Raw genomic sequence first — 8,412 nt, 5'->3', positions numbered from 1 at the left:
TGGAGCAGCTTGTGGTAGAGCCCACTGGGGAACAAGCAGTTCTGGATTTGGTGCTATGTAATGAGACAGACCTGATTAGGGAACATAAGGTGAAGGAATCCTTAGGGGGCAGTGACCAAAATATGAACAAATTTACCCTGCAGTTTGCGAGGAAGATGCTGGAATCAGATGTAATGGTATTACAATTGAATAAAGGTAACTACAAAGACATGAGCGAGGAGCTGGCCAGAGTTGATTGGAAGGGGAGCCTAGCAGGGAAAACAGTGGAACAGCAATGGCAGGGGTTTTTGGGGTTATTTAGGAGGCACAACAGAAATTCATTCCAAGAAGGAGGAAAGATGCTAAGGGAAGGATGAGGCAACCGTGGCTGACAAAGAAAGTCAGGGATAGCATAAAAGCAAATGAAAAGCATACAAGCTGGCGAGGGTTAGTGGGAAGCCAGAGGATTGGGATGCCTTTAAAAGTGAGTAGAGGACAACTGAAAAAACAATAAGGGGGCGGGGGGGGGGGGGGGGGGGGGGGTGGGAGAAGATGAAATATGAATGTTAGCTAGCAAATAATATAAAAGAAGATAACAAGAGTTTTTTTACAATATATAAAAGGGAGCAGCGAGGCAAGAATAGACGTTGGACCACTGGAAAATTAGGTTGGAGACATAGTAACAGGAAACAAAGAAATGGCAGAGGAACTGAAGTTACTTTGTGTGAGTCTTCAAGGTGGAAGACACCAGTGGGATACCAGAACTTCAGGCGAATCAGGGGCAGAGGTGTAGTGGCTATCACGAAGGAGAAGGTTCTGGGGAAAGTGAAAGGTCTGAAGGTGGATAAATCACCTGGACCAGATGGACTACACTCCAGGGTTATAAAGGAGATAGCTGAAGAGATTGTGGAGGCATTCCTGGTGATCTTTCCGGAATCACTAAAGGCAGGGAGGGTCCCAAAGGACTGGAAAATGGCCAATGTAACACCGCTGTTTAAGAAGGGAGGCAGAAGACGGGAAATCATAGGCCGGTTTCTGACTTCGGTCATTGATAAGATTTTAAGAGTCCATTATTAAAGATGAGATTGTGGAGTATCTGGAAGTACATGATAAAATAGGGCTGAGTCAGCACAGCTTCGTCAAGGGGAGTCATGTTTAACAAATCTGTTAAGAGTTCTTTGATGATGTAACAAGGAAGTTAAACAATGGAGAACCAGTGGACGAGATCTATTTAGATTTCCAGAAGGCCTTTGGCAAGATGGCGTATAGGAGGCTGTTAAATAAGTTAAGAGCCCGTGGTGTTAAAGGACAAATACTGGCATTGATAAGAGGATTGGCTGACTGGCAGAAGGCAGAGTGGATAAAGGGGTCTTTTTCAGAATGGCAGCTGATGACCAGTGGTGAGCCTCAGGGGTTTGTGCTGGGACCACAACTTTTCACAATATACATTAATGATCTGGAAGAAGAACTAAGGGCACTGTTGCTAAGTTTGCAGATGATACAAAGCTATGCAGAGGGACAGTTAGTATTGAGGAAGCAGGGGGCTGCAGAAGGACTTGAACAGGCTACGAGAGTGGGCAAAGAAGTGGCTGATGGAATACAATGTGGAAAAGTATGAGGTCATGCACTTTGGCAGGAAGAATGGAGGCATAGACTATTTTCTAAACGGAGAAATGCTGAGGAAATCAGAAGCACAAAGGGACTTTGGAGTCCTTGTTCACGATTCTCTTAAGGATAATGTGCAGGTTCAGTTGCCAGTTAGGAAGGCAAATGTAATGTTAGCATTCATGTCGTGAGGGACACAATACAAGAGCAGGGATGTACTTCTGAGGCTGTATAAGGCTCTGGTCAGACCCCATTTGGAGTAATGTGAGCAGTTTTGGGCCCTGTACATAAAGAAGGATGTGCTGGCCTGGGAAAGAGTTCACAAGAATGATCCCTGGAATTAAGAGCTTGACGTATGAGGAGCGGTTGAGGACTCTGGGTCTGTACTTGTTGGAATTTAGAAGGATGAGGGGGGATCTTATTGAAACTTACAGGATACTGAGAGGTCTGGATAGAGTGGACACGGAGAGAATATTTCCCCCAGTAGGAAAAACTAGAACCGGAGGCCGCAGCCTCAGACTTAAGGGAAAATCTCTCAATACTGAGATGAGGAATTTCTTCAGCCAGAGGGTGGTGAATCTGTGGAACACATTGCCGCAGAAGGCTGTGGAGGCCAATTCACGGAGTGTCTTTAAGACACATAGGTTCTTGATTCATAAAGGGATCAGGGGTTATGTGGAGAAGGCAGGAGAATAAGGATGAGAAACATGTCAGCCATGATTGAATGGCAGACCAGACTAGATGGGCCGAATGGCCTAATTCTGCTCCAATGTTTTTTTTAATTCATTTACGGGATGCGGGCTGGTTGGGCCAGTATTTATTGCCCATCCCTAGTCTTATGGAAACTGACCCTGATTCCTATACTGTACAAACTGAACATTTTTTAAAATACAAATTTAGAGTACCCAATTCTTTTTTTTCCAATTAAGGGGCAATTTAACGTGGCCAATCCACCTACCCTGCACATCTTTGGGTTGTGGGGGTGAAATCCAGGCAGACACAGGGAAAAAGTGCAAAGTCCACACGGACAGTGACCCGGAACTGGGATCGAACCCGGGACCTCGGTGCTGTGAGGTAGCAGCGCTAACCACTGTGCCACCGTGCCCCATTGTACAAACTGAAGCCGAGCGAGTGTAGAGACAACACAGATCAGTTGTTAGTGACACCCATCAATGTGCCAGTACCGTGTGTGCTGGAACTACCTCAGGATGAACCGCCATCCATACTGTCAGATCATGCGGCTGCGACTTCTGGTCAAGCCGCAGAAACCGAGATTGCCAAAGAATTTATGAAAGGGAAATCATGTTTGACAAATCCACTAGAATTATTTGAGATGTAAGCAGTAGATTTTGTAAAAATAAATAAATTTAGAGTGCCCAATTCATTTTTTCCAATTCAGGGGCAATTTAGCATGGCCAATCCACCTATCCTGCTCATCTTTTGGGTAGTGGGGGCAAAACCCACACCAACACGGGGAGAATGTGCAAACTCCACACAGACAGTGATCCAGAGCTGGGATCGAACCTGGGACCTCAGCGCCGTGAGGTAACTAGTAGATTTGACCAGGGAGACCCAATGGATGTGGTTTATTTAGACTTTCGACAATGTCTCCCACAGCAGATTACTGTGTAAAGTTAAAGCATTTGGGATTGCGGGTAGTGTCTTGCAATGGATAGAAAGCTGGCTAGCAGACAGGAATCAAAAAGTTGGACTAAATGGGTCTTTTTCTGATTGGCAGGCAGTGACTACTGAGGTGCCACAGGGATCTGTGCTCAGACCCCAACTGTTCACATTATGTATTCATGATTTGGACGAGGGAAGTAAATGTATTATCTCCAGATTTGCAGATGACACAGTTGGCGGGGAGGGTGAACTGTGAGGATGCAGAGATGCGTCAGCGTGATTTGGACAGGCTGGGTGAGTGGGCAAATGTATCGCAGCTGCAGTCTAACCTGGATAAATGTTAGGTTATCCACTTTGGTAGCAAAGGTAGAAAGGCAGATTATGATTTGAATGGGTGTAAATTGAGAGAGGTGGAGATACAGCGAGAGCTTGGTGTCCTCAGGCATCAGTCACTGAAAGTAAGTGTGCAGGTTCAACGGGCAGTAAAGAAGGCAAATGGTATGTTGGGTGTCATAGTGAGAGGATTGGAGTATAGGAATAGAGATGTTTTATTGCAGTTGTATAGGCCATTGGTGAGGCCACATCTGGAGTATTGTGTGCAGTTTTGTTGTCCTTACCTGGGGAAGGATGTTCTTGCTATGGAGGGAGTGCAGCGAAGGTTTAACAGGCTGGATCCTGGGAACGGACTCTCATATGAGGATTTTGATTTGATTTATTGTCACATGTATACTATACAGTGAAAAGTATTGTTTCTTGCATGCTATACAGACAACGCATACCGTACATAGGGAAGGAAGGAGAGACTGCAGAATGTAATGTTACAGTCATAGCTAGGGTATAGAGAAAAGATCAACTTAATACAAGGCAGGGTCCATTCAAAAGTCTGATGGTAGTAGGGAAGAAGCTGTTCTTGAGTCGGTTGGTACGTGACCTCAAACTTTTGTATCTTTTTCCTGACGGAAGAAGGTGGAATAGAGTAATTATGCTGGCTGCCTTTCTGAGGCAGCGGGAATTATAGACAGAGTCAATGGATGGTAGGCTGGTTTGCATGATGGATTGGTTACATTCACAACCTTTTGTAGTTTGCTGTGGTCTTGGGCAAAGCAGGATCCATACCAAGCTGCGATACAACCAGAAAGAATGCTTTCAATGGTGCATCTGTAAAAGTTGGTGAGAGTCGTAGTTGACATGCTAAATTTCCTCAGTCTTCTAAGAAAGTAGAGTCTTTGGTGGGCTTTCTTAACTATAGTGTCGGCATGGGGGGCCCAGGACAGGTTGTTGGTGATCTGGACACCTAAAAACTTAAAGCTCTCGACCCTTTCTACTTGGTTCCCATTGATGTAGAGGGGCATGTTCTCCACTACGCTTCCTGATGTCGATGACAATCTCCTTCGTTTAGTTGACATTGAGGGAGAGACTAAGTCGGTTAGCATTATATTCATTGGCGTTTAGAAGAGTGAGAGGGGATCTCATAGAAACTTAGAAAGTTCCAACAGGATTAGACAGGGTAGATTCGGAAAGAATGTTCCTGATGGTGGAGGAATCCAGAACTAGGGGTCATAGTTTGAGGATAAGGGGTAAACCTTCTCGGACTGAGGTGAGGAGAAATTTCTTCACCCAGAATCTGTGGAATTCGCTACCACACAAATTAGTTGAGACAACAGCATTGTGTAATTTGATGAAAGAGTTAGTCAAAGCTCTTGTAGCTAAAAGAATATGGGGAGAAGGCAGGGTCAGGGTATTGAGCTTGATGATCACCCAGATCATAATGAAAGGGAGAGCAGGCTCGAAGGGTTGAATCGCCTCCTCCTGCTTCTATTTTCGATGTATCTATGTATGTATTTAGGAGATGGAGAGCTGACTGGTGGTGATTTAACCTGAGGATCACCACACCGCAGGCGAGGGGCAATGTTGAGAAGGCGGGGCTTTCATGGATGACCTCAGCCGGTATGGGAGTTGACCCGCACCGTTGGTGTCATTTCACATCATGAAGCAGTCGTCCAGCCAACTGAGAAAATTGGCCCCCATGTAAATATGTAATAATTCCGTAAATATTAGCTATTCCCTGTCTCCCATCAGTTTCCCAGTTCACCTCAGACAACTTGCCCCTCATCCTCTGATTATTTCTCACAGACGAAAACACTTAAATAAGTTAAAGAAATAAACCATGTAACGACCATATCCCATCTTCATGGCAAGGTGGCATAATTTTAGGGGTTCCCAAACAGAAATGAGAATGAAATACCTTCTACTTCCAAACACCCCTTCACTCTGTGATCTTTGGTGAAATCTGAAACCAGGTTTTCTCAACAAGACAAAGAGCATCAGCCCACTGGAGGCAAAGTTGTGAGACCGGCCAGTCCAGCAGAAAGAAACCCTCCGACCCTCCCCATTGACCAACTGTCAGAATGAACAAATTGCAGCCCTGGATGTAATTCAGAACAGAAACAATAACAGCAGAATCCAACCCCTGTAATCACTTGTGAACATGTTGGTGTCTCAGCAGGCGCCATGAATCACGGAAACCCTTCCCACATGGAGAGCAGGTGAATGGCCTCTCCCCAGTGTGAAGTTGCCAGTGCCTCTGCAGGTGGGATGGATCAGTGAATCTCTTCTCCTACTCAGAGCAGGCGAATGGCATCTCCATGATGTGAATTCGCTGGTGTTTCCGCAGGTTGCGTTCATGCATGAATCCCTTCCCACATTCAGGACAGAGGAATGGTCTCTCCCCGGTGTGAACTCTATGGTGTGTCAGCAGGATGGATGAAAGAGTGAATCCTTTCCCACACACTGAGCATAGAAATGGCCGCTCGCCAGTGTGAACTCGCTGGTGTGTCTGGAGGGTGGATGAATCACTGAATCCCTTTCCACACTGAGAGCAGGAGAATGGCCTCCCCCCAGTGTGAACTCGGCGGTGTACCCGCAGGTGGGATAACTGAGGGAATCCCTTCCCACACTGAGAGCAGATGAATGGCCTCTCCCCAGTGTGAACTCGCTGGTGTATTCGCAGGCTGGATAATTGAGTGAATCCTTTCCCACACTGAGAGCAGGTGAATGGCCTCTCTCCAGTGTGAATTTGCTGATGTTTCTGCAGGGTGGATGAATGTCTAAATCCCTTCCCACACCTTGAGCAGGTGAATGGCTTCTCTCCAGTGTGAACCCGCTGATGTGTCTGCAGGGTGGATGAACGATTGAATCCCTTCCCACACTGAGAGCAAGTGAACGGCTTCTCTACAGTGTGAACCTGATGGTGCCTCAACAGGTGGGATGAATCACTGAATCCCTTCCCACACTGAGTGCAAATGAATGGCCTCTCCCCAGTGTGACTGCGCCGATGAGCTTCCAGCTCTGATGGGGCCCTGTATCCCTTCCCACAGTCCCCACATTTCCAAGGTTTCTCCATGCTTTGAGTTTCCTTGTATCTCTCCGTGTTGGACAATCAGTTGAAGCCTTAACTACATACAGAACACGTGTACAGTCTCTCCCCGCTGTGAATGGTGTGATGTTTTTTCAGTCTGTGTAACTGGTTAAAGCTCTTTCCGCAGTCAGTGCTCTGGAACACTCTCACTAGGGTGTGTGTTGTCTCGGTGATTTTCAAGTCGCATAAATGTTTAAAATGTTTTGAAGCCTACAGAGCAGTCAAACATTTCTTCAGGATTCAAAGGATGGTATTCGGGTCCCAAGGAATCAAGAGACTGTGTCAGATCTAGACATGATGTTTTGAGATTTCAGTCTGTAATTCCTCCTCTTCTACTGTCCTGTAAAAACATTTTGGAAAGGACATCACTGTCAGTACAGGATAGAAATTCAGAACAGACATTTCTAGTTTCTGTGGAATATTTTTCCCCCTCTCATTCCCAAAAACTGCAAGTCTCCATCCCACATACTCTCCCTCCATTCTCACTCTGCTGTATCTAATATTCATCCTCCCAATTGTCCTGAAGGTGCTGATTCAGGCTGATTGACAGATCCATGCTTCCTCTCCAGGATAGGGAGATCATAACAAATAGGAGCTGCAGTCAGCCATTAGGCCCATCGAACCTCCTCAACCATTTCATGAGATCATTGGCTGATTTACCTCAGCACCATTTTCCCACACTGTCCCCCACATCCCGTGATATCCTCAATATTTAGAAACCTATCAATCTCAGTCTTGAAAATACTTGGATGACTGAAGCTCCACAGTCCTCTGGGGTAGAGAATTCCAAAGCTACACCACATCCTCGAGTGAAGAAATCCCTCCTCCTGCCTGTTCCCCATAAACCTTAACTCCATTGTCAATCAGAAATCTGTCCAACTGATTCTTGAATATATTCAATGACTCCCAGACTCCTCTAGTCCCTTTGGAAGTGAATTCCAGAGATCAACAACCCCCTGAGGAAAGAGATGAATGCAAATATATAATGTAGCTACAGTACAATGTTACACAACTGGAAATATCAATATACTTTATTACAGAACCATGAATAATATTTGTAATCTGCACCTTATAACTAGACATATATCTCTGACCGATATTAATATCCTCCTCTTCTAATATCCTGGAAAAACAATTTACAAAAGACATCACTGTCAGTGCAGGATAGAGATTCAGAACAGACAATTCTAGTTTCTCTGGAACATTCTTTCCTCTCTAATTCCCCAAAAGCTGTAAATCTCCATCCCACACACTCTCCCTCCATTCTCACTCTGCTGTATCTAATATTCACCCTCCCAATTCTCCTGAAGGTGCTGATTCAGGCTGAGTGACAGATCCCTGCTCACTGCTTCCTGTTCTAGACACAGAAACATGAAAATTTAAATGCAGGCTGCCAGACAGATATATGTTTATAATTACTGGACTAAAAACTATAGAATCTACCGTGCAGGAGGCCATTCAGCCCACCGAGTCTGCACCGGCCCTTACAAAGAGCACCCTACTCAAGCCCACGTCTCTACCCTATCCCCGTAATCCATAACCGAGTAACCCCCACTTAATCTTTTTGGACACTAAGGGCAATTTAGCATGGCCAATCCGCCTAACCCACACATCTTTGGACTGTGGGAGGAAATCGGAGCACCCAGAGGAAACCCACGCAGACACGGTGAGAACGTGCAGACTCCGCACAGACAGCGTTTGGTTCATTGATCTGAAAAGGAAAGTCACATAAAGTCAGCACAATTGGGCACAGTTGGGAATGTTTGCAACCAATCCCTTTGCAAACA

The sequence above is a fragment of the Scyliorhinus torazame genome, chromosome 5 (genome assembly GCF_047496885.1).
Source record: "Scyliorhinus torazame isolate Kashiwa2021f chromosome 5, sScyTor2.1, whole genome shotgun sequence".
NCBI lineage: Eukaryota > Metazoa > Chordata > Chondrichthyes > Carcharhiniformes > Scyliorhinidae > Scyliorhinus > Scyliorhinus torazame.
This window is presented reverse-complemented; position numbering follows the sequence as displayed.